The sequence below is a fragment of the Diorhabda carinulata genome, chromosome 7, assembly GCF_026250575.1.
Source record: "Diorhabda carinulata isolate Delta chromosome 7, icDioCari1.1, whole genome shotgun sequence".
Classification (NCBI taxonomy): Eukaryota; Metazoa; Arthropoda; class Insecta; order Coleoptera; family Chrysomelidae; genus Diorhabda; species Diorhabda carinulata.
In genome coordinates, this window is record NC_079466.1 from 7,110,990 (window position 1) to 7,134,692 (window position 23,703).

General features: G+C 31.6%; 1 protein-coding gene across 2 annotated transcripts in view; it reads right to left on the reverse strand.

Annotated features, from left to right (window-relative positions):
* The window catches only part of LOC130896680 (protein quaking-B-like), a 724,732-nt gene extending 717,497 nt beyond the window's left edge, over positions 1 to 7,235 (reverse strand). For both annotated transcript variants that reach the window (XM_057804936.1, XM_057804935.1), the window contains exon 1: positions 7,079 to 7,235. The gene's annotated coding sequence lies outside the window, so the exon portion shown is untranslated. The remainder of the gene's footprint in view (positions 1 to 7,078) is intronic.
* Between the last annotated feature and the right edge of the window lie 16,468 nt (positions 7,236 to 23,703).

Below are 23,703 nucleotides of genomic sequence, written 5' to 3' on the forward strand. Positions count from 1 at the left end.
AATTGAGCTTGGCCAGGATGACAGTATTCATCGTTGATAACTAAAAAACTTTTATGGACCACTTTGAGAAATATGGATTTTGCCTGGGAAAAGCATAACCGTAAAGCACTTTTACTGGAAAGCGATAAAATTGTTTGCTGGCGACGAAAATACTTAAGAAGTATAAAGCAGTACAGAACAGAACAGGAGAAAATCTTTTAACTTAATGAGACGTGGATTAATGAAGGTTATACAGTACCAAAAATGTGGTAAGACAAAAATATAACCAGTACTCTCATGGAAGGCCTGCCAATTGTTATTAAGGTGCCTTCAGGTAAAGGGGAAAGACTAATAATCGTCCATATTGGAAGCGAAGAGGGATTTTAAAAAGAAAAAAAGAAGGTTTGCTAACCGTCAGTCGTGCCATACGGGAGATTACCACAAGGACATGGATTCGGATGTTTTTGAAGACTATTTTGGTAAAATGATAAAATATCTTCCGGCTGATTCAGTAGTAGTTATGGATAACGCAAGTTATCATTCTCGACGCTTAGAGAAGACTCCAACTTCATCTTGGAGAAAACAAGAAATTATTGACTGGTTAGCCACCAAAAGTATTGAATTTGAAGATAATTTGATAAAAAAAGGACTATTAGCTATAGCAAATTTACAGAAACATCGATTTATGAAATACGCCGTGGAAGATATAGCAGAAAAACATAGTGTAACTGTACTGCGCACACCGCCATATCATTGCGAACTTAATCCTATAGAACTTATATGGGCTCAAGTGAAAGGATTTGTAGCAAGACGCAACATGACATTCAAAATGAAAGACGTTAAGCTACTGTTTGATCAAGTCATCAAGGAGGTGACACCAGAGAACTGGCGAAAAGCAGCCCAGCATGTCGTTAAAGAAAAGGAGAAAATGTGGGATCTTGACTACTTGATCGATCGGACCGTCGACTCGTTAATTATAACGTCAAGAGGAAATGACAGCTTTCTCATAATTTAATTTCTGTATAATGTATTTTTTTGTATAATGTTCAATAAAAAAAGTGTATCTAATACTATGTAGATAATGCCTAATATTCATTCTGTTAAAATTCTTTCCTTTTTACGAGTATGCTACCGGCACGCCTTTGGCACACTATTTTCAGTGTTTGTGAATAGATAACAATAGGCTAAGCCCATATATTGACTCCAACCCGGGTGGTACTAGCTGCTCTTGATGAAAGAAATTACAATGAATGAAATTGGCTTAAATATTCGTCACTCTGTGTGTGATACCTTTGCATGAATATGAAAATAAAGGATGAAAAATAAAAAACACGCTTTTGAAGCACATCAAACTGAAAAATTGCAAATAATGTTTATGATTCATAAAATAATTAATGGAAAGTACTAGTATTAATGTGACTAATGCATAGGATGCTTTTTTCCTTTTTTCTTCGTATTTTCGTACTAGTATTCTCCATTTTTTATAGTATTAAGCTTATTTTAAAATAATTCCTAGCTTTTTAGTTTGATGTGCTTTAAAAGCGGGTTTTTTAGTTTTTTTACAACTATATTCATATTGATGTATTGTTATTAGTTTGTCTGTCTCGTCTAAAGCTACCTAATGTCATTCCAATTTATATTTATAGTTCTCTTTCGATATCCTCCTCAAAATCCCAGCAGAAGGGGGAAGGAATGTGGATCTATAATTATCACATTGTATCTGATCCTCTTTGTCTATATGGGTATTTTGAATCATTTCTCCAATCCCTCGGTAATCTTTGTTCTTTTCATGTCTTCACTTTTTCCTTATTCCTGCTATTTCTCTTCTTCGCTGGTCACCCTTTTTCTTTGTGAAAATTTTTTATTTTTCCTCGTAATATTCAGCCTACGTTTCTATTATCTCTGTCTTTTCTAATTGTAATTGATTATTTATATTTCTGTCTGCTTTAGAATATTTTCTTACACTTTTCCTATTTACTTTTATTTATGTTCAGATTTTTCTATTCTATATATTATATACTTCTCTAAATTGCCTATCAAATCTTATCATTTCTTTTGACTTCTAATTTGGTATTTTAGTTTCTAGTTTTTTTATATTCGTTATAGAAGTTTTTGTGTATACTATGCAGTCTCTCAAGTTTTCTTATTATTAGATCACTTCTTCTACATGAGTGTATCATCTATTTGTGATTACACTTTCTTCTTTATGCTCTCCAATGCTCTGCTATTTCTCTATCTCATTATTCTTATCGTCTAATTGCCTCTGTATATTTTAGTGAGATTATATAATTTATCTTCAGCCAGATTTTTGTTACTGAGCCAGATATCTGAATAACATCTATATCTTATCTATATGCTTATTCCTATTTCTAATTCTTCTATTATTGAGTTAAATGGTTTTAGTTTGTCTCATTCATATTCTCCTCAATTCATATTCTCTTCGTCTGCTCTCCATAGGTACTTTAGCCATGTTATTCGTGGTTTTTCTATTATTTTTACTGTATCTTCTCCAAGCCTCTATCCTCCTCTATCACCTAATACATACGTTGTCTGTATTTGTATTTGCTGTATTTATTACCGCTACACTCTTCTCACCTTTTTTTCATAGTCATTGTTTCTGTATATTAGAATCGGTCTTATTATTGTTCTTTGAATCTTCTTATATAGCATTTTATTTTAAACATTGCATCCAATTTTCTCTATTTTTTTTCATTGTTTAAAAACTGCTTGACATAACTCACAAATTTCATTTTCTATTTATTTCTAGCCCCATTTATTCTTTCTTCGATATTAGTTCCTTTCAATCACTTTCTATTGTGTTTTCCTTTTTTTTGTATTAGGACTATATCGTCAACGTATTCTTTGATTTGATCCTCGCTGTTTCTTTTATTAATATTTTTCTTAGTCTGCGCCCTGCTGATAAATTGAAAAGTATTACAGATAAGTCACCTTATCTTACTCCTTGGTTAGTTGTAGTGATTTGATTTTCATAATCTTTTTCCATCAATTGAGTCAAAAGCTTGTTGTAAATCTATAGATAGTATTTCAATATACATCTAGTGCTCATGTGTTTTTTCCACTATCTGTTCAACTGTATGTATTATATCTATAGTGGATTCACCGTGCGTGAAACTTCACAACTATTCTCCTAACATATGTTTGCTTCACCATCTCTGTATTATTTCACATTATTTTCAAAATTATATTGTGTTTAAATGGAAAAAAATGATAGGTTCCTTTGTAATAATTATCTTTGTTAGTTATCTAAATAAATACTAAGTTATTTCTTTTTTCACATCTTTATCGAATTAATAAGAAGCTTAAAAAACATACCCACTAAATATTGTAAGCTTCTAGCAGCGATATTTCTGCGTATATGGGGTGCGAAAATCGAATTTCTCTAGCACTTGAGCCTGAATAATTTTAAAAACGAAGGGTCATCAAATATTCAGAAGAGGTTGATGTTGAGATTTCCTATTAAGTGGCTTTTTATCAATGTCATATCTACCTAAATAGTCATGATAAGTAATAAGCTTATCATTATAAGTGCAGCGTCAACTTTGGTCACAATTTTTAGAGCATATAGCACAAACTTGATCTTTGCGATGTGGTCCTCAGAATACAGTACATCCCGATATTAAGTATTTATTAGATTTTTAAGTGGTGCTGGAAACCTTACGATTTCATTTTTCAATCCCTCATCTTCCAGATTTCTAAACCGATATTTATTATATTATAGTGTTTGGTATCTTATTTGAAAAGCAATTAATACTGCCAAATAGCGAAATTGACTGTTTTCTGTAACTTACTATACACAGCAAGGCTAAATTAAGGGACAAATTCATTATTTTCTCAACTTAATAATAGAAAACCATGGAATAGGTTGATTTTCAATATTGTATATATTGATCATATTCTGCAACAATTATGATATCACCGAGTTTTGACAGGAACAAATAATCTTTGTTTAATTTTTAAATTGAATCCAAATTAATTGAAAAATTAAATAAATTAAGATAAATAAATACGTAATCATCTCCACCCTTTAGCCGGACCTAATAGATAAAGTATAATTCTAAAATTCCGCAAAAGCACCTTCGAAGAGATAACCGGAATTCGTTAGATCAATTCTTTACATTGCGGTTTATTTACATTGTTTGTTTAGAAAAATTTTTAGAAAGGTTTATTTATTTGTTTTGTTTCTTTATTTTTATAGAACTTTAGGAATTCTTTTGCGATATATATAATGAGTTTCTGTAGCGTAGTTTAGTTCAGTTTATATTAAATAGTCGTAGTGAACAGAACGATTCAGTAAAGTAAACGAAGAATTTAGATAATATAAGTTGAGTGATAGTGATAAGTGAATTATTGTGAGTTAGTGTGGTATGTACTATTTAAATAAATTAAGAACGTAAGATACAGTGTTTATTAAACAACCCCGCAAATATTAATCGTATAAATAAATAAGAGAACCACCAAAATATTAATAAAAAAGTACCTCTATATAATTAGATTCTATCTAGGGAAAAATATTAAACTGATTATTATATAATATTTTTCAGTTGAATCAAAAGCTTAGCTCTTGACAATGAACAAATCATTATTGTGAATTACGGAAAAGATCAGGAGTTATTCTATTAGTTTCGTCTCTAATTCGGTCTTGCAGCTCCAGTAGGTTTTAATGCTTATGTACATAAATCTTTGATAATAATAAAGAAAAAACACTGGAAGTGTAAGATCTCATAATCTAGGGGGCTCCTTTATTATTCCTTGTTGTCAAATCCTCTCCTAGGGAAAAGCTAGCTTAAAATCTTCACCTGCCTCACGGATATGCACTTTATTGTTGCAACCAGACACTATAACTTTTCCCAGAGACATTTTCTTAAAAGAAATTAGACAAACAATGTTGTGATTGATTATTATTTCCGTCCAGACATTTATTTTATCGTGGTGTTCGATATGACCTTCACTGAGGTTTATTCTTACTGCAATAACTGCAATTTGGACTGTTAAATGAACCATCCAGGCAAAATGTAGCTTGATCAAAAGACATAATTCGTTTGGTAAAACGTGTATTGCAATTACATAAATCCTATAAAATGATGCAAACCTGGACACGCACTCGAGATCCTTATCCTTGAGTTCTTAAAGTATTTGAACTATGTACTGATGAGACTCTTTATCTTCCATAAAAAGTAATATCGATCCTTGTGAGAAGCATGTGTCCGCTGCAATGTGGATTATCTCTGACATTTAATATAACAACACATTTCAAATTATCGAAATTTGGGTGAAATTGAAATCACTTATTTGTACAACAACCAAATGGATACAAAAGAATCTTTCTTATCTGCTACCGCCAGAAAAATAGAGAAATAAATATAAAGCAACGTACCAATACTCAAAGAAATGGAATCAAACAAAAACTGTTACTACAATTCCAGATACTATGTTTTTGGCGTACTTTCGAAAAAATTTGCTGAATAAAAATCTACATCAAGCTTATGGTGTTAATAGTACCTTTTTCACAAAAGAAAACATAGAAATTTTCTAGTATCCTACATTTCAAGTGTATTCATTCTTAGTGTGACGTTGTTGATGTACATAAGACATTTCGTATTTATAAGTTTTTAGTCGAAGTTTAGTAGATATGCAGTGTTTTTAAGACACATAGCATAAATTATTACTACGCAAAGATAGTGTCGCTAAGTTGACAAAACAGGTGCGCTGTTTGCAGTGTAGGAAAAAGCAAATAGTTATTTTTGAAGTGTTAAAAGTGATCATTTACTTTGTGAGCAAAAAGTTTATAAATTGGGCGAAGCGATTTGAACAATTTAGGGAACAAAAAAAATCACTTTTAACACAGATGTTATACAACGCCCTTTTTTGTTAATATAATAGACGAATTTAAAATGATAATACAATTAAAAATGCATTTTCAAATTCCAATAATCACACAACCCTGTTAAAAATATTTTTAACACGATTTCACGTGAACAATATCTTTTAACACTGTTGAATGGCATTTTTGATGGTGTGTGTACAAAAATTCAAATTCTTCCTCAAATTGCGAAGACGTTTGGTATCAGTGGCTGTCAAACATCAACTCCATTATGCAGTATGTTGAAAATTGAACTAGAATCAAATGACAGATATCTCCTCACAAGACAAGTACTGCGGAAACTGAATGAAAATGATGTTGTTCGTATCTTAGAGTTTGATGTACTACGTACAAGTTAAGATAATTGAAGTTCGCAATCAATTAGAAAAAGTCACGTCAATTATTCTATCAAAAAGTAAATGTATGGGTTGCTTCGATTAATAACAGAATTATTAGACTATATTCTTTAAAGGGACTTAAGTGGAGTAAATTTATTTCGGCTTAATCATATTAATAGACAAATAACATATCTTTGAACGATACAGGTACATCACAGCGGTAGTACAAGTTAGTATAATTTTTCTCCTGATTTATGCATCGCAGTTGATGTATTACTTTTATCAACACTGAATATAATGCTGATGTAAAGTTTCTCAGAAAAGTACAAATCATCATCAGTTAAATAATTGGAAGAAATAAGATCATCAGTCTGTAGAAAACCGATGTGGAATTAAATGATATTCAAATATATTGATATGATTCCACCACATGACTGATAATTATAATTTATCTGATATTTTTTGGTTGGAATCATTCCATGAATTTCTATGTGAGAATAGTTTGCAAATAAATTACCCAATGTCGTATGTGGATTCTGAAATAATCAATGTTCAGAAATTCTTTTGAATTTCAAAATTGGGGACTTTTAAAATTTTTAGAGTTTTTCGTACCAGTCACTTTTGAAATGTTTTTGAATTGGAGAGAAATATCTCTTCTTAAAGATATAGTATGAAAAAGAGTTGTATTCAGCCTCTACTAGAAAAAAACTATCGTTGGATTCATGTTCAATCTTCTAGTGTGTTGATTCTGTGGATACTTGCATTTTAAGGCAAATTCTTATAAACATATAATTTTTCATATTTGCACACTTATATTCTTTGGAATGCAGTTAAAGAAATTTCATTATCTTATCTTTCTATTAATTTAGTTTATTCTCACCTCAATTTCTTCAATAGTATCTTTTGTTGATCGGACAAATGTTTGATGTTGAACAAAACGCACGTTTTAATTACGCAAGAAAACAACGTGTTCCTTCACGTCGCGGTAACCGGGAAAATTCGAAAGATGAGTATATGAACGTTTCAGAATCACTACTGCCTGGGATGGAAAGCGTTATGATGCTTTTCCAGAAAATCCAGACGCATGCTCCCACTATCAGAAGGAGGCAGGTAGGTGTATTTTCAGTGGAGAGATTTATACCTTCGAATGAAGTACAATTTATGATGCTACCTGTTTTTCGCGATTCAAATGGAAGTAAATGTGCGTTTTTGTTTATAAATATAGTTAAATTGGCCAATAATTAGAACTTTGCTATTTGCTTGAAAGAAATTATTTCATTTATTCGATCATTTTTTCTAAATTATATTTATTTTTTCCTTCTCTTCCGCTCTATATTGAAACGAAAAACTAATTAAAACGTTACATTTCAACTAATCATAAATCTAATGACTGACAAAAACCAAACGTGTTTTTGTGTTGTGGAAGTAAGACCTATCATACACTGTTGGATGTTTCTTAAGCAATCTAAAATATGAGGGTATGAAATGTTTGTAATGAACGAACTTTGACTGTAAGTGATGTGGTGACGCTACTAGTAATACGAAAAAACATGTTTTTCTAAATAGTCTTTGAAATAATATTGTCGAATACTATGTCAAATCTGAAAAATAAAAAAAAACGGTAATGCCTTAGAGGCTAGACGTATGCATGCTCAAATTTATTTAAATAATCATTTATCATGTTCTGATACGTTTATTAAAATACATATTTATTTAAAAGAGGCTGGAATTTTTGCTGAAATAAAGAATATCATTGGACGACCCAGAAATGTGAGAACTTCACAATGGAAAACTAGATTATTTAAATTATTGACACATATTCAAAGTCGTGTACCAGAATCATTACTGATGAAAAGTAAATATTTTGCAGCACGGTTTCGACACTTCATTTCGGACAACGTTTGGCTTGGCATCATCGAAGATCTTTTGATAGGACCATATCAGTTGATATGGTCCTATCAAAGTTGACCGAACAAACATATCATCGTTTTCTAGAATATGAAATTCCAGTTCTTATTAGTTTTTATTACCTAGGAAACACCCTATATATGGAGGGAGGTAAAGGTACCTATTTTATCGAAAGGAGTTATTATTGAAGTTTATAGCTCAAAGTTTTTAGAAGATTGTATGATGTAAACTTGTTCTCGGAAGGGTCTTTCGATCAATCAGTGAAGAACTAATCGATGGTCTTTCGCACTTTTTCAACATTTTGTGTTTCTGTGAAGTATAATCAAAAGACACATTCCACTAGTTTAAAAATTGCCGAAGAATCATTATTAATATTGGTGTGTCTATAGGAAGCCAGAAAAAAACGCAAAATCCTACTAATACATTAATTTGCGATGAACGTTCAAAGCAATTACAAAAAATGCCACATTTTTTCAAGAATAAATTCAATAATTCAAGTATTATATTTGATAAATTATAGGCGATCATAAGGCTGGACCTTCCTTTGGTTTGTTCATCATATTTTTGTTGAAAAGTATGGTGATTTTATTTTATGAAAACGTAAGAAATATTATATGAAAAATTTGGATAGGGATAGAAACAGGACAACAATTTAGATGTAGTCAGCAAGATGTAGTCGGCAAGTTATTTTTATATTGTTTCGCAGGTATCTAAACCCCAGCTACAAATCTCTAATTTGAATAGGAAAAAACACATTGTTGTGGCAGCGAGATTTTTTATAACATTCCGCAAACTCTTTCCCTCGCTCAAACTGTTTTGGAAAGATCTGAGGGAGGTGAAAATATTTTTTAAATTGAATACTTCAAGAATTTTATTTTCTTTGTTTCGGTGTTAGAACAACGTTATTTTCAAACGCATTTTCATGTAAGAAAGGACTCCATTCTTGAACGATTTTTGGTAATTTTCTTTAGTGGGTTGGTGCCTCTGATTAACAGTTTCATTTCGACAGCTGACTGGAGGACAATGCAGTATTCGGTCATGTGTAATTATTTTCATTTTAAGATATCTATTATCCATAATAAATTAGGAGTTTGTGAATCATGAAATATGGACAAAACATACAAATTTACAGTGAAGAAATTTCTTGGAAAAACCTAACCTTGAAATGAATGGATAGTTTGATATATTGAAATTATTACGTGTCATTTTCTAAAGAGGTAAATTATTTATGGCGGTAGATGCCAAGTCCCGCAATTCTGGTGGTGTAAATTGAAGTTCTTTACTTGATAATCCGCTTACAGTATGAGTTTTTTTGAGCTCAAGCAAACTTTCAATCTCAAATAATATTTCCGAAGTCAATTGTCAAATATGAATCAGTACAGTACTATCAACCAACCACCTACGTTACGGTGTAATTTTCCTGATGTATATTTTCATTTTTCTATAAATAAAAAATATGAATACAAGCAGGAACAGGGAAAATAGTATAAAACACTATAGCTGGAAGGATAAGCCTTCTGTCACTTGTATTTTGATATACTATTCTAATAAGTTCATAATCTATATTAGTTAAATGTAATGACCATAAAGTAAAAGTATGAAGGGAACAGAAGAAATTATAGAAATAGGGGTGAATGGAATGTTAGCTAATCGCAATTCTTGTTTATGTGTTATGATAGAAAATATTTTGAAGAGTAATTTATTACAAATATCAAATTTTCGAACTGTACTTTATAATCAAAATCATCACACTTTATCCCAAATGCCTGGGAAAAGTTTGGTAGTTTCCGAAATAATTTTGAATTAGTAGTTTTACTTTTTTGTCGGGAGGATCGACAATTTTGACTCTAGCTCCTAGTTGAGTACGCTAGTTATACTTGTCTTTCAAATGAGGGCACATTCTTTTTCAGTGAAATAATGATAAAAATATTGAAAACCGTGATTTTTTCAGAAACTAGTATATTAAAATGTAAGTGGATATTAAGGTGTTTGAAACATGCGCCACTTTTGCAGCACGACGCCCTATAACTTCCGTTCTCAAGGCAATGAGAAAAAAAAATTTGCAATTTGTCACATAAGATTAATTTATCGTTTCACTATTGTCATCACAATTGTTTGGTTGTACTTCGTTTCAAAATGAGTTCCGATATCGATTATTTGAAGAGTAGAGCTTGAATTTAAAAAGTAAGTTCAACAAATGGAAAAGCAAAAAGTTACTTATATAGATGAACGAGTTGTATTTGCTTACCTTCGAAAAATGTTAGAGCTATACAATACATTAACAATGTGGGCTATTCATTATATATGTTGAGAACAAACAACGGAGTTGACATAAAATCATATAGTTATAAACATTTGCAGAGTTTTTGACTCCTGCAGAAGATGAGAGTTATGTGATTTAAGCTTACACTATATCAAGGAATTAGGAAACGTATCAATTAATACTATTCGACCAACTAAGACACTAAAAGCACGTCGTTTTACCGTTTCCGATAGTTAGATGTGTGCATTTGGTGAAGCAATATACATAAATGCTCCCTCGAAATGTAAGTACAGACCGAGTTCCCTGACGGTATGATAAGAGGAAGCGCACCAATCAAGTGGTTGGTATAAATACTTTTGGGTTATTTTCCTCGAAAAAATTGCACAATATCAATATTTAAGCAATCCTGAGAAATATGTTTGTTACTACTGTGGCAAACCGTTTATCAAAACCAACGTCAAATGGAATGGAAATCGGCAACTGTGGCAACTGGCTAAATAGAGATTATTCGTAATAAGAAAAATGTTTCGCTGATTATTGGTAGTGCCATTAATGGAGGTGCTGCTTTATTGACTTTTGAAAAAAGTGTTAATAATAATAGTTTGAGCAGCATTTCCTCTAATTTAAAAATGGAAATATTTATATTCCATTTAAACTCCCTTGCCCTGTTCTAGTGCAACGACCTTAACGTGGCTACAGAGATTGAGCTCTCAGAGAGTATCTCTGGTAGGGACTATTGCTTGCACGCTTGTCTGTCCCAAGTTCCTGCTCATACCACTTCAACCTTCCATATCACCAATACCTCCTTAATCTATCCATGCCCATTCCATGCAAACCTATCTTTCACTCCTAAGTTTTTATCGACGCAGGTCAAGCTTCAAAGCAGATGAAGAAGATGCTCAGCTAGTTTCCTCAGACTCTAAAACTCCACAGCTATATAAGCTGTGAATCAAAGAGCTTTGGCTAAAAAAAGACTAAAAAAAGCGATAACGATGGCTAATATCCCACGAGCACTCCCATGAAGATGCAACGAAGCTGTGTAAGCTTACCAAAAGAAAAGGAAAACCAAACCTCCTATACCTGCTGAAAACCGAGTAAGGTTAAGCCTACAACAGACACAAATAATTGTTCACATTACACAGGGCCCGTCGAGGTGGTGAAAGTTGGTATTGATCCAGCTAACAGAACGCCTTAACCACAGCACAATAGAGCTAGAAGATAGATTGCCTCAGCTCAATCTGCCATGTGTCTCGAAGTGTTAGCTTCAGAACTTCATATTGCTTTCAATTGTAGCAATCAGACTACTGCCATTTGGGTGAAATTGCAAGCCAAGGATCTACAAGTTCCTAATACACCTACAATCGTCGTAGATAAAAAAGACTTTTATAGTCACTGGCTATTTTCAGAACAACCTATCCTATGAAGCAGAGGAAATCTTATTATTTAAAACAACTTTCCAGCTTAAAACACTGGAAAATTATCCGGTCAACTGACATAAGCGCAACCTGTGTGGAAGTAGAGTTCTCGATCCATCATGCTACTGAGAAATTGAACTTAGTAGCCACCAAAACTACTTCCGTTTTCGGCATACAAAAAAAGCAATGAACTCAAATTTCACAAAACCAACCGAGAAGTGCCCTGGTGGAATCACTACCTGGCACCTTTGAGACAAAAAGCCCGAGCTCTTTTTAATAGATGGTCTACCTCCAGGAAAATGGGGGTCAAGATTGCACCTAGGGCGGCCATCACGGAAAATAGCAGAGAACTGCGTAAGACGAGGAGTCAAACCAAGCATGGGGCTTTTATTATGACAACCTTAGATTATCAATATCGATATAGAGGATAAAGCAATAGCTACAACACCGAGAAGCAGATTCCCACGGCGGCTGCCTGTTGCCACTACTATGGTCATTAGCAGTCAATCATCTACTCATAAATTCAACCAAAGCAGGATAAGGAGTCTGCAAATACGACAATAACCTGGCGATAATTGTGAGAATTAAGCATAATGATTTCGTATAACAAATGCAATCTACCCTAACAATCGTTCAGAGATGGTGTGTCAATGGAGGTCTGGGTATAAACCACCCAACCTTGTGCCATTCACAAGGAGTAACAAATACTTCCCAAAAACCTTCAGAATGAACGGGGTCGAAATAGTTCTAAAGTCAGACATTAAATATCTCGTAGTGACCTTCAGCAGTAGAGCTTGAAACCCAAAATGATAAGCTGGATGTACAAATCCATTGTGTGACCTAATATAAGCTATGTAGCTGCCGTATGATAGCCAAGAACAAGACTAAAACTGGACAATAACCCTAATTTGCAATACTTGCGATAACAGTCGCGATACAGACAACAGCAGCACTACAAGTCATTTTAGACTTGCCCCCTTTGAAGACCATCATAGAAAGTGAAGCAATGAAGTGTGCAATAAAAGCATACAAGGAACAAAACATGAAGCCCGGCGAACTGACTGGGCATTTTAGGAAATGTTAGGTGCCCATGAATATGGTCACGGACACCATGTCTCCTAAACTATGCTTTACCAATAATCATAAAATTATAATAACAAATCGACAGCAATCCATAAACAAAGGCTATGATACTTAGATTTAAGCTTTTTAATGCCAGAAGAGGTAAGCCACATAGCCCCCAGACCTCACTTTACAAAGACGTTGCTACCTGACTGGTGAAAGGGTTACACAATAGATCAATAGGTCAAAGTGCTAGCGATCTTACGCCCTATTTAAACTAATCTAATCTAAACTCACAAGGCGTACTTAAAACGACCAAAATAGGGTACCAATAAAAAAATATCTTATTTTTTTCATGTACTCTTCAAGTTATTTGCGTAAGTGTACAATAAAAAAATTCCAAGTTCAGTTTCCAAAATATATAATTACTTATATGACCTCGTTTCTAAACTAGCAGTTTAGACTCAAATTAGCTAGGTAACCTAATTAAATTGTTTTTTTATCACTTAAATATGAAATTTAATACAGATCATACCACTATCAGACATTACCGTATAATACATTGACCAGTCAGCTGTCAAAAAGAAACTGTTATTTAGGGGCATCAAATAAGAAAAATGTCTTTAAACGATTATCAAAGTCATATAACTTATCAATCGTTTCGTTAGTTCAAGACTTTGAAGAGATTTAAATGAGTACTTAGAATATTTCACTGGGATATTTGCAATACAATTTTCGATTTTTCGTTTTTGTGCTTATTGAAGTTATAAGCTCAACTCTGAACACAATCGAGGGACATGTACCTAAAATACATATTCAGAAGCTTTTTCTTTTGTTAAGAATTTTCATTAGTAAAAATCGCAGCTCTCTGAGAATCCCGCACATATAATTCGCACACCAATAAATATGTTTAACACATTATGTCAAACGGTTGCCTTTTATCTCTAGAATTCTGTTGTGAATGCTATTTTTGTCAAAAATTGACTAGTTCAAGAATATAATCAGGCGGTCTCTATCTCTCTCTTGTCATTATTTTCTGGACTGTGCACAAGGCGTACTTAAAACGACCAAAATAGGGTACCAATAAAAAAATATCTTATTTTTCTCATGTACTCTTCAAGTTATTTGCGTAAGTGTACAATAAAGAAATTCCAAGTTCAGTTTCCAAAATATATAATTACTTATATGACCTCGTTTCTAAACTAGCAGTTTAGACTCAAATTAGCTAGGTAACCTAATTAAATTGTTTTTTTATCACTTAAATATGAAATTTAATACAGATCTTTGATTCTTGGCTAGAAAACGAATGAATAGTATCGAATGGTACAGCAAAGCTGTTGAAAAAAGACTGAGGACGTTTAACAGAGTAAACTATATAGTCCAAAATTATTCGATAACCATCTATACTATACTATAGAAACGCAAAAGTCCTATACTCATCATTCTGCATAAATTAAGAACTATACATCACAAGAATGAGAATTTAATTAAGCTTGTGCCAATGAAGTCCTTTAATACAATACCGCTTATGAAACGATTAATATATAAGGCTTTAACATTTTCCGCCTTTTCACAAATTCGTGAAAGAGTTTTAAAAAGTAGCCAGACCATTGTAATAGCCTATAAGATAATACGGTATTATTTGCTAAATTTCATAGTTCTTGATCAACAGAAAGAAACAGACTCTTGAGAGTGTAGAAATAACAATTTTACAATATAAACGACCATAACTTTTATACGTTACCTCAGAAGTTGCAATGGATGGTATATCTGAGTAAATGAATTTCATGGATGAATAAATAGAATCGTTCAAAAAAATCTCAAATCTCACTCTAAATGTAAACATTGTATTTTTTCACTGCAATATGCTTCTACATTATTTTTTTTTCTAGTTATATCATCTATAATAACCCAATCGAAGTTATTGGTGATTGTTCAAAGTTCAACAAGTTTATAAAGCAATAAAAAATAGTAAATGTCATAGGATAGAGTGTTTTGAACAAATAAAAATGTTTGAATTATGATCAATAATGAATTAGGAATAGAAGACATAGCAGAGTTCACCAAAAATGAAAAAAATGCCACAAAAATTATTCAACTCTTATTTATTAGAAATAGCTCCCTAGTTTCCGAAAGTTCTGGAGGTTGGTAGTGACCATAAATTTTTCAAACTCGCAAATAGGTGAATACTGTAATGAAGATATCTCATAAAATGAAACTCATAATTCTCTTTAACTTTTTACCTCTTTTTATGTTTTTCGTGATAAATTGTCTTGATTTCAAGTGTCTTTTCTATGAAAATCAGTTTAAAATAGCATGAAAATATTTAACCTTTCGACCTACCACGGCTTTGATCAAAATACTATATAATTTGCAGAAAGATTTTCAGAATAAACATAGAATAAATAGAAGTTAAATATTATTTAATTTAATTATTTATATTTTGGGGAGTTTTCTCCTTCAATCGAATTGTCGAAATCTTTCATTTCCTATATGAAACATGTTTTATAGAGATTTTTGATCATCATTCACCAATATTGTATATTCTGATGTATAATAATCATATTATTATACATTTCCTTTCCAGTCTTAAAATGACAACGAGAGCTTAATATTCCGGACGAAAACAACGAGATTAATTGTAATAACAACAAAATTAATAGAAATATCTCTCAACAGGCATTGCTGGTCAAAAAAATTGAAAAAACTTTGGAACTATTATTTAAATTTAAAAGTTTGCTCAAGGCATTCATTTTAAGGTTAGATCTATTCAAGAAAATGTAGATTTATATGTTTTGTCCTTATTTTATGACTATATTTACTATGTCTAAAAACTCATTACCTCACACCACTATCAGACATTACCGTATAATACATTGACCAGTCAGCTGTCAAAAAGAAACTGTTATTTAGGGGCATCAAATAAGAAAAATGTCTTTAAACGATTATCAAAGTCATATAACTTATCAATCGTTTCGTTAGTTCAAGACTTTGAAGAGATTTAAATGAGTACTTAGAATATTTCACTGGGATATTTGCAATACAATTTTCGATTTTTCGTTTTTGTGCTTATTGAAGTTATAAGCTCAACTCTGAACACAATCGAGGGACATGTACCTAAAATACATATTCAGAAGCTTTTTCTTTTGTTAAGAATTTTCATTAGTAAAAATCGCAGCTCTCTGAGAATCCCGCACATATAATTCGCACACCAATAAATATGTTTAACACATTATGTCAAACGGTTGCCTTTTATCTCTAGAATTCTGTTGTGAATGCTATTTTTGTCAAAAATTGACTAGTTCAAGAATATAATCAGGCGGTCTCTATCTCTCTCTTGTCATTATTTTCTGGACTGCGCTCTTACTGATCAAGTTTTGTAGATTCAAATACTTTTTTTTTATGAAGCTGCTTCACAATACTATGCCAATAATAAGTTAATAACTATTGATGATATTCACCAACTCTGCTCCAAATATTCAAACTACCAAGTACTTGTTGTGTGGCGTGTGGTTGCATATTTCACATCTAACTTCTAAATTGTAACAGTTAAATTCATTAGATGTCTTACATGATTAAGTTACTGATGCCAATGTCTAATGATGACCCAAAAAATTTTTTTATGGACAGCTTGGACAAAAACCTGACAGTATAAGATCATTTAACAAGCAAATAAATGAGCAATTATGATATTTTGTGGAAAATTATATAGCGGAAATGAACAAATTGTTTAGTTTTGGTCAACTTTTGCGAAGATCTAAGGTAAGTGATATTTGCGTGTTGTTCCTATGAGCACCGATGCCATCCCTTAAGTGTGCGAAAACCATATACAACCGTATTCAGTGTAAGGGTTACCAATAATAAAATAGAAAAATTGTAGGTTAATTTGTGCTAAACTTGAAATTTTCAATACTCCTTTATTTTTAAATTATTGCCTAGTGTTTATTTCCAATTCCAAATATTTCACAATAGGCTGAGCTATTTTCAGCTTTAGTAATGAATATAAATTCCACCGTATTTACAAGATAGCCATGAAATTACCTAAATTGATATTAATTCAACTGGTGCTTTTTAAAACAAATATAATATTTCATCATCTTCATCGATTTTAAGATACTGAGTAGATCTTTTGATACATACTCGTCATTCGTTAAATCCAAATCAGACCATTTTTAATCAGGTAAAATGCGAACTTATTTTTGACATAGTGATAGCATATAATTTTTTTCGTCGTCGTTATGATAGTCGATGAATGTTTCATTTCCATGCAAATGAGACAATTAATAACTATGTTGAGTGATGATGAAGTTTAAACATTGTTGCTAGCCCTCATTTCTTTCTTTGTTAAAATAATAAAACGTAATACAAAGAGTAACCTTTAAATTTATATTTTGCGTTTTTACGTCATTATCATCAGAAATGAAAAATCTCGAAACAGGTTAATTTTAGTAGTTGTCCAGGCAATTTAGGAAAAATCGCTTAGTTTTCCACGATCAGTATGAAACTTTGTATTTAGATGGTGGAAAGTGTGTACAATGACATATCTTTATCCGTGGTCTGAAAAATTTTTTTGTCATTGTCAAAAGCACCGATATATGTCGAATTTTAAGGAAATTTCTCATTTTTTGCTTATAACTTCATTGCTAGTGGCTTTACCAAAAAAAAGTTAAATTCTTTTTTTTTTGTCATTAAAAGACCTACAAAAGTAGATGTCACGCGTTGAAAAATATTAATTTGTTAAAGAGATACAGTGAAACACAATAATAATTATTATTTTTATATAAACAATGATAAAGTAGCTTAATAATTGTCATTGGTTCTTGTAATTGTGCAAAAATACTCTGAACTATCAATAAATGACGTGTGCAAAAGCCGGAGATTGTACGTTTAATGGTTCATGAGTTATGGCCTTATAAACAAATTAACAGCAATAACAAATAACTTGGTCTGTGCGTTGAATGTGGTTGTGTATTGAGTATTTTTTAGCTATGCCAATCGATTCCTCTCGAGGCGAGGTATCAAATTAAAAAAAAAAAATCATCCCTTTATAGCAATTAGTTCCCGAGAAAAGTACGGCTAAAGATGCGCGGTCGAATTTGAACGCTCGAAACCACTTTTTTTCGCGCTTGAATCCGCTATCCCCACCGCGCGCGATCAAGGAAAACCGAGCGCTCCGCTGACATTTGTTAATTTTTTTTGCAGGGAGAAATTTCCACGAGATACGTGATTTTTCATGTAAAGACAATACTGTAAATAACAAATTATGTGGTACTTTTTTTTTTCGTCAACTCGCTAAATTTGTTGTACAGTTAATTTTTCACTTTCCCGGTCTGTATCTCCGTGGTTTTCCAACGAAACTCAATTTTTTTTTTAAATGAAAGCTATTTTTATGCACTTTCGATCTACGTCAAAAAAAATTATGAAAAAAAGACGAATCCCTTAGAGGGGATTTCAAAAATAAATTCCCTTGATTGCAAAATTCAATTTTTTTTTAAATGAACGTCGACTTCCTACATAAAATAATGAAATCTACTCATAAAAAAATCAGCACAACCACATTCAACGCACAGACCAAGTTATTTGTTATTGCTGTTAATTTGTTTATAAGGCCATAACTCATGAACCATTAAACGTACAATCTCCAGCTTTTGCACACGTCATTTATTGATAGTTCAGAGTATTTTTGCACAATTACAAGAACCAATGACAATTATTAAGCTACTTTATCATTGTTTATATAAAAATAATAATTATTATTGTGTTTTACTGTATCTCTTTAACAAATTAATATTTTTCAACGCGTGACGTCTACTTTTGTAGGTCTTTTAATGACAAAAAAAAAGAATTTAACTTTTTTTTGGTAAAGCCACTAGCAATGAAGTTATAAGCAAAAAATGAGAAATTTCCTTAAAATTCGACATATATCGGTGCTTTTGACAATGACAAAAAAATTTCTCAGACCACGGATAAAGATATGTCATTGTACACGCTATCCACCACCTAAATACAAAGTTTCATACTGATCGTGGAAAACTACGCAAAATGATGATTTTTGGGCTATCTCGCCTGGACTATATGTTTGAAACGTAAGGACTTTTTCAGAATTCGGCTGTTTTATATAGCGTTTGATTAAGAACGATTGAGGGACGTATTGAAAACAAAATAAAACATCAAAATATTATTCAAGAACTGAATACCAGAATAAAAACAAGGATCAAAGCCAGAACGAAATGGTCCAAAGTAGTGAATATTATTATAGTTATTGATCAAAGCTCAACAAGTTTATAATGCAATAAATAATCGTAAATGCAAAAGAGTTTTGTGTATTAAACAAATAATAATGTTTGAATTGTGATCAATGAATTAGGAATAGAAGACATACCACATCAAAAATGAGAGAAATGCCAAAAAAATTATTCAACTCTTATTTATTGGAAATGAGTTCCCTAGTTTCCAAAAGATCTGGAGGTTGGTACTGACCATAAATTTCACAGCTCGCAAATATGGAATACCGTAATGAAGATATCTCATAAAATGAAACTTTTAATTCTCTTCAACTTTTTACCTCTTTTTATGTTTTTCGTGATTATTTATTTGTCTTGATTTCAGGTATCTTTTATATGAAAATCAGTTTAAAAAATGTCAAAATTTGAATTCATAGAAGTTAAATGTTAATGATCCACTTAATAAGCGTTAATTATTTATATTTTAGAGAGTATTCTCCTCCAGTCGAATTGTAAAGTCTTAGTCTTTCGTTCGTAATTTGTATCAGATATTTTTCTCATTGTTATTCTATTGGAGTTGTTACTTATGATAACCAACTGTGCTCCATTTCACCTTATTTTGAGCATACGTGAAAAGAAATAATTTATCATACTTCTCTTCTTATTTTCTTGTTGCTTTTCCAAAAAAATGGATACTAACCTTTCATTTCCTATATGAAACATGTATGTATATAGTGTCTTTTGATCATCATTCACTAATATTTTATTTTCTTATGTATAATTTAGCCCCACATTATTCTATATTATTATGGAAATAATCATTAAAAGCATCAAGAAGGGTAATCAGAATGCAAGATAGATTAAAAAATGTTATGTTATATGGACGATGTCCGAGATTGCGCCTACTATATAGGATGAATACAACGGCACACATAAATATAATATGAGCATTTCAACTAACAAAATTGTTTCGATTCAATGGTATTCATTAGGTTTCATGCCGTTTGCATTAAAAAACATAATATTCCGAAAAAATGGATATGAAACTTTTTGGAGGTGCAGTAAGGTACGAGCGTGCAATATCAAGAAAGTATGAGAGAAACATCGATTCTGATTTTAGTGTTTACCTCTATAAGCGATGTACACGATCGGTGTTTGAGTAAATGTACCTATTCTTGATAATTTTAGAGATCTGTGAGTTCTATGTTTGGAGTCTGTTCTTAGAGTCTTGTATGTAAGGCACTAACAATAGTCTGTATTTAGGGAGTTGGGTTCAAAGTTTCTAGTGTATAATATATGTATGCATATATCATCATTATCAAGCCTTTCCGTCCTTTGGATTATGGCAGTCGCTTACAGCGCCTTTTTTGTGGTTGATTACTCCTCGATTATGGTTTGTCTAGGTTACTTTAGTTATTATTTTCTATTTCTTTCGGTTCCGGCATTTTGTTCCCAAGTTCTCTTTATTAAGTGCTCTCATGTCCTCTTCCACTTCGTGTCTCCAAATCTTTCTCGTTCTGCCTCTTGTCCTTGGCCCAAATGGGGTCCATTGCGATATTCTTTTGATTATTTCAGTTGGTTTTCTTCTCATCATATGCCCAGCCCTGTTGAGTCTTTGTGCTGTTATGTATTTCACTATCTTTTCCTTCTCCAGCTCTTTCTCTACTTCATCGTTTTTTTCGCTCCCCTTTCTTCCTCCTGTGTTGTCTTCGGACCTGCTATAGTTTCTCACAATTTTTTTAAGTTTTTCTTTTACCTTTCTTTTTAGAATACTGGTGTTTCCATCGCATACATGATTACTGGTCTTATTAGTGTTATGTACATTTTTACTTTGTTTGGTTATGTTCTTGTTTTTTAATATGTTTTTGTTTCTTCCATAAGCTTGATAGCTTTTTTGTATCCTTTCCTTTATCCTATCTCTGTTTGTTTGTCTCAACGTTATTCCTAGATAGCTAAAGGTCGATAATGTTTCATAATTGTATTTGTTAGCTTTCAGTTGGTTTTCTCTCTCTTCTGGTTTTCTCTCTATTTTCAAATTAATATAAAATAAAAAATCTCTACTATTCACCTCTGAAATAAAATATTTTCTGCCGTTCTTCAAAGAGGAAACAACTGCTTTCCTGGCTAATGCCTCGAAGAATATTGAATTATAACTCCTCTGAAGAGAGTGATGTCGATACTAACGTCGTCAATGGCTCGAAATTACTCATCAGAGCAGTTTAACAATCCTCGTTTGGGCTTGAGACCCGAACTGAAAACAACACACCTCATTTATCATCGGAATTCATAATCGAACCTATTCAAAATAAAAATTTTGTTAATTGAAACATATTATGTATGTACAAAGTGGAAGTACGTCATATTATGCAGTAGCTATACGAAATCATCTGAATTAAAATTTTCCGCATCGATTGCTCTGTAGATGTGACGAAATTTAAAGGCCATCCCGTTATCGCCATCTGATTTCAAACTACTTGTTAAACCGCTCTTAAGCTAAGAAGATTTTAAAAATCGCCTCAAAGGAGTCTATAATGTTACCAGCACAACTCTTGGCTTTTCCGAACGAATTCGTAATCTATCAGATGCCGAGTGATTGAATTTATTCTTGCTACAATTTCAAACATCTGCTGCGAAATTTACTATTCTCTGGTACATGTTCAACACAATGTTATCTCTTCCATAAAAATATTCAGCATATTGTGCACACTATACGTCCACAAGTACGTGATAGTTAATAGATTCTTTTTCTTTTAAAGAGAATGAAAATCAATATTAAAAACAATAAATGGAAATGTGATGAATAATTATTTATTTATTTATTATTTTCAGCCCATTTTTGAAGATGAATGCTCTCAGAATTTGATTAAACTTTGCATCTAATAACTTATAATTATATATATTCTTAGTAGAAATTATATTGTTTTCGGTTAATCAACAATAGAAACTGTAATCTTTAATTAGTCAAAAATCACATTCACTATGCTGTTTCATTCTAATAAATTCATGCCCTCACAATTGAGCGATATTGAGCATGTACTTTATAATCAAGAGAATGTTTAAAGCTCGTAAATACCTACCCATCAAACAGAATTGTGATGATATGAAACACTTCCATTGTTTAAACTGATAATTAGTTGGATGGATATGTGATATTCAAAAAGGTTAACTCATAGTAAAAGTCTATTTGATGAGAATAGAATATGCCGTCTTTTTGTGAGAAAAACTTATGAATGTATAAAACACATATATCGTCATTGTTCTTCGAGGATAACGCTGAAATATGAATAACGTAGATGGAGCATAAAATACTCAATTCAGTTCCATTCATATTAAAGTGAATACCTAATAGAAGTAATAAGCAACGCAAAGAAATGAAATGAACAAAATGAGAGATGAAACATTGTATCACAAAGGACCAAAGAACAAAAACAACGTGTCTCAGTTTCGATAATGTTCCAAATAAACAAGAGCGAAAAATTCATTTTTTCATTTAAACCTAAGCAGATTACTATGAAATATATAACCAGATATATACTATATTCTTTCTTCTCTTTGCCTTTCTATCTTTTGTTTCTTCCATTTTGTCCCTTTTGTCTTAATTGTATATCTTAAATCCATATTTTTCTCGATCTTTCTCCATAACTTTCACATGATATTCTGTCTTTGAATGGTGTTCTGGTGATTCATATGTCTTGTCTTCAAGTTACTTTATCTCAAATTTTTCTTATTTTTTTTTGTTAATTTTTCCATTTTCCGAGGGAATCTTTTATTGTTATTGTGTTCATATGGGCAATTTGATTTTGATCAATGCTCATATCTCAGAGATAGCATAGTAGACGTCAATACTTTTTTGACAATTTCTTTTCTCATGTTTTTAGCACCTCTTCTTTCCAAAGAACGTATTGAATTATTTGCCAATTTTTCTTCAATTTCTTGCTGAGATATGCCACTTTTCTATTATTGCACCTAGATATTTTTATATTTTTACTTGTTTGATTTGTTTTACCTTATCTGAATATTATGTACTTTATCTTAAATTAACTGCCTTTATATCCTAACTCATCTAATCTAAGTCGTTTGTACTTCGCCCAATTCTAATATCACATAGTGATTACTGTTATGTTACTTCAACCTCATTTCTTATTATTTTCTCCTTTATTCTAGTTGATATTTTTGCTGGTAGGATTGTTAGTGTAGTGATTGCTTCTACACCTTCTTTCCATATCTTCCCCAAATCATTATTAAAGCCTCTTTCCACCATTTCTGCGTCGATTCTCACATTCTTAGGCTCCTCATCATATTAATATTAATTCTTTAGTGAATATTTTAGTATTCCATTGAATAGTTTTCAAATCTCTCTCATTTTGTGGCATCTTTCACATTAATTGACACTCCTCTTATTTATTTTTATTTTTCATGTTTCTGTTACGTATTTTGGATAATTAACAACTGTTGAGTATTATACTATGAGAGTTCTGAAAAACTTAATTAATTATGTAGTAATTGAAAAAAATATATATTATAACACTATAACTTTTTATTTTTGTAATACATTTGCTTATCTATTTCTCTTTTTTTACTGTGTTCGGTATTATTAGAAGCATTTTCAATACGCTCGATAAAAGGATTAAAA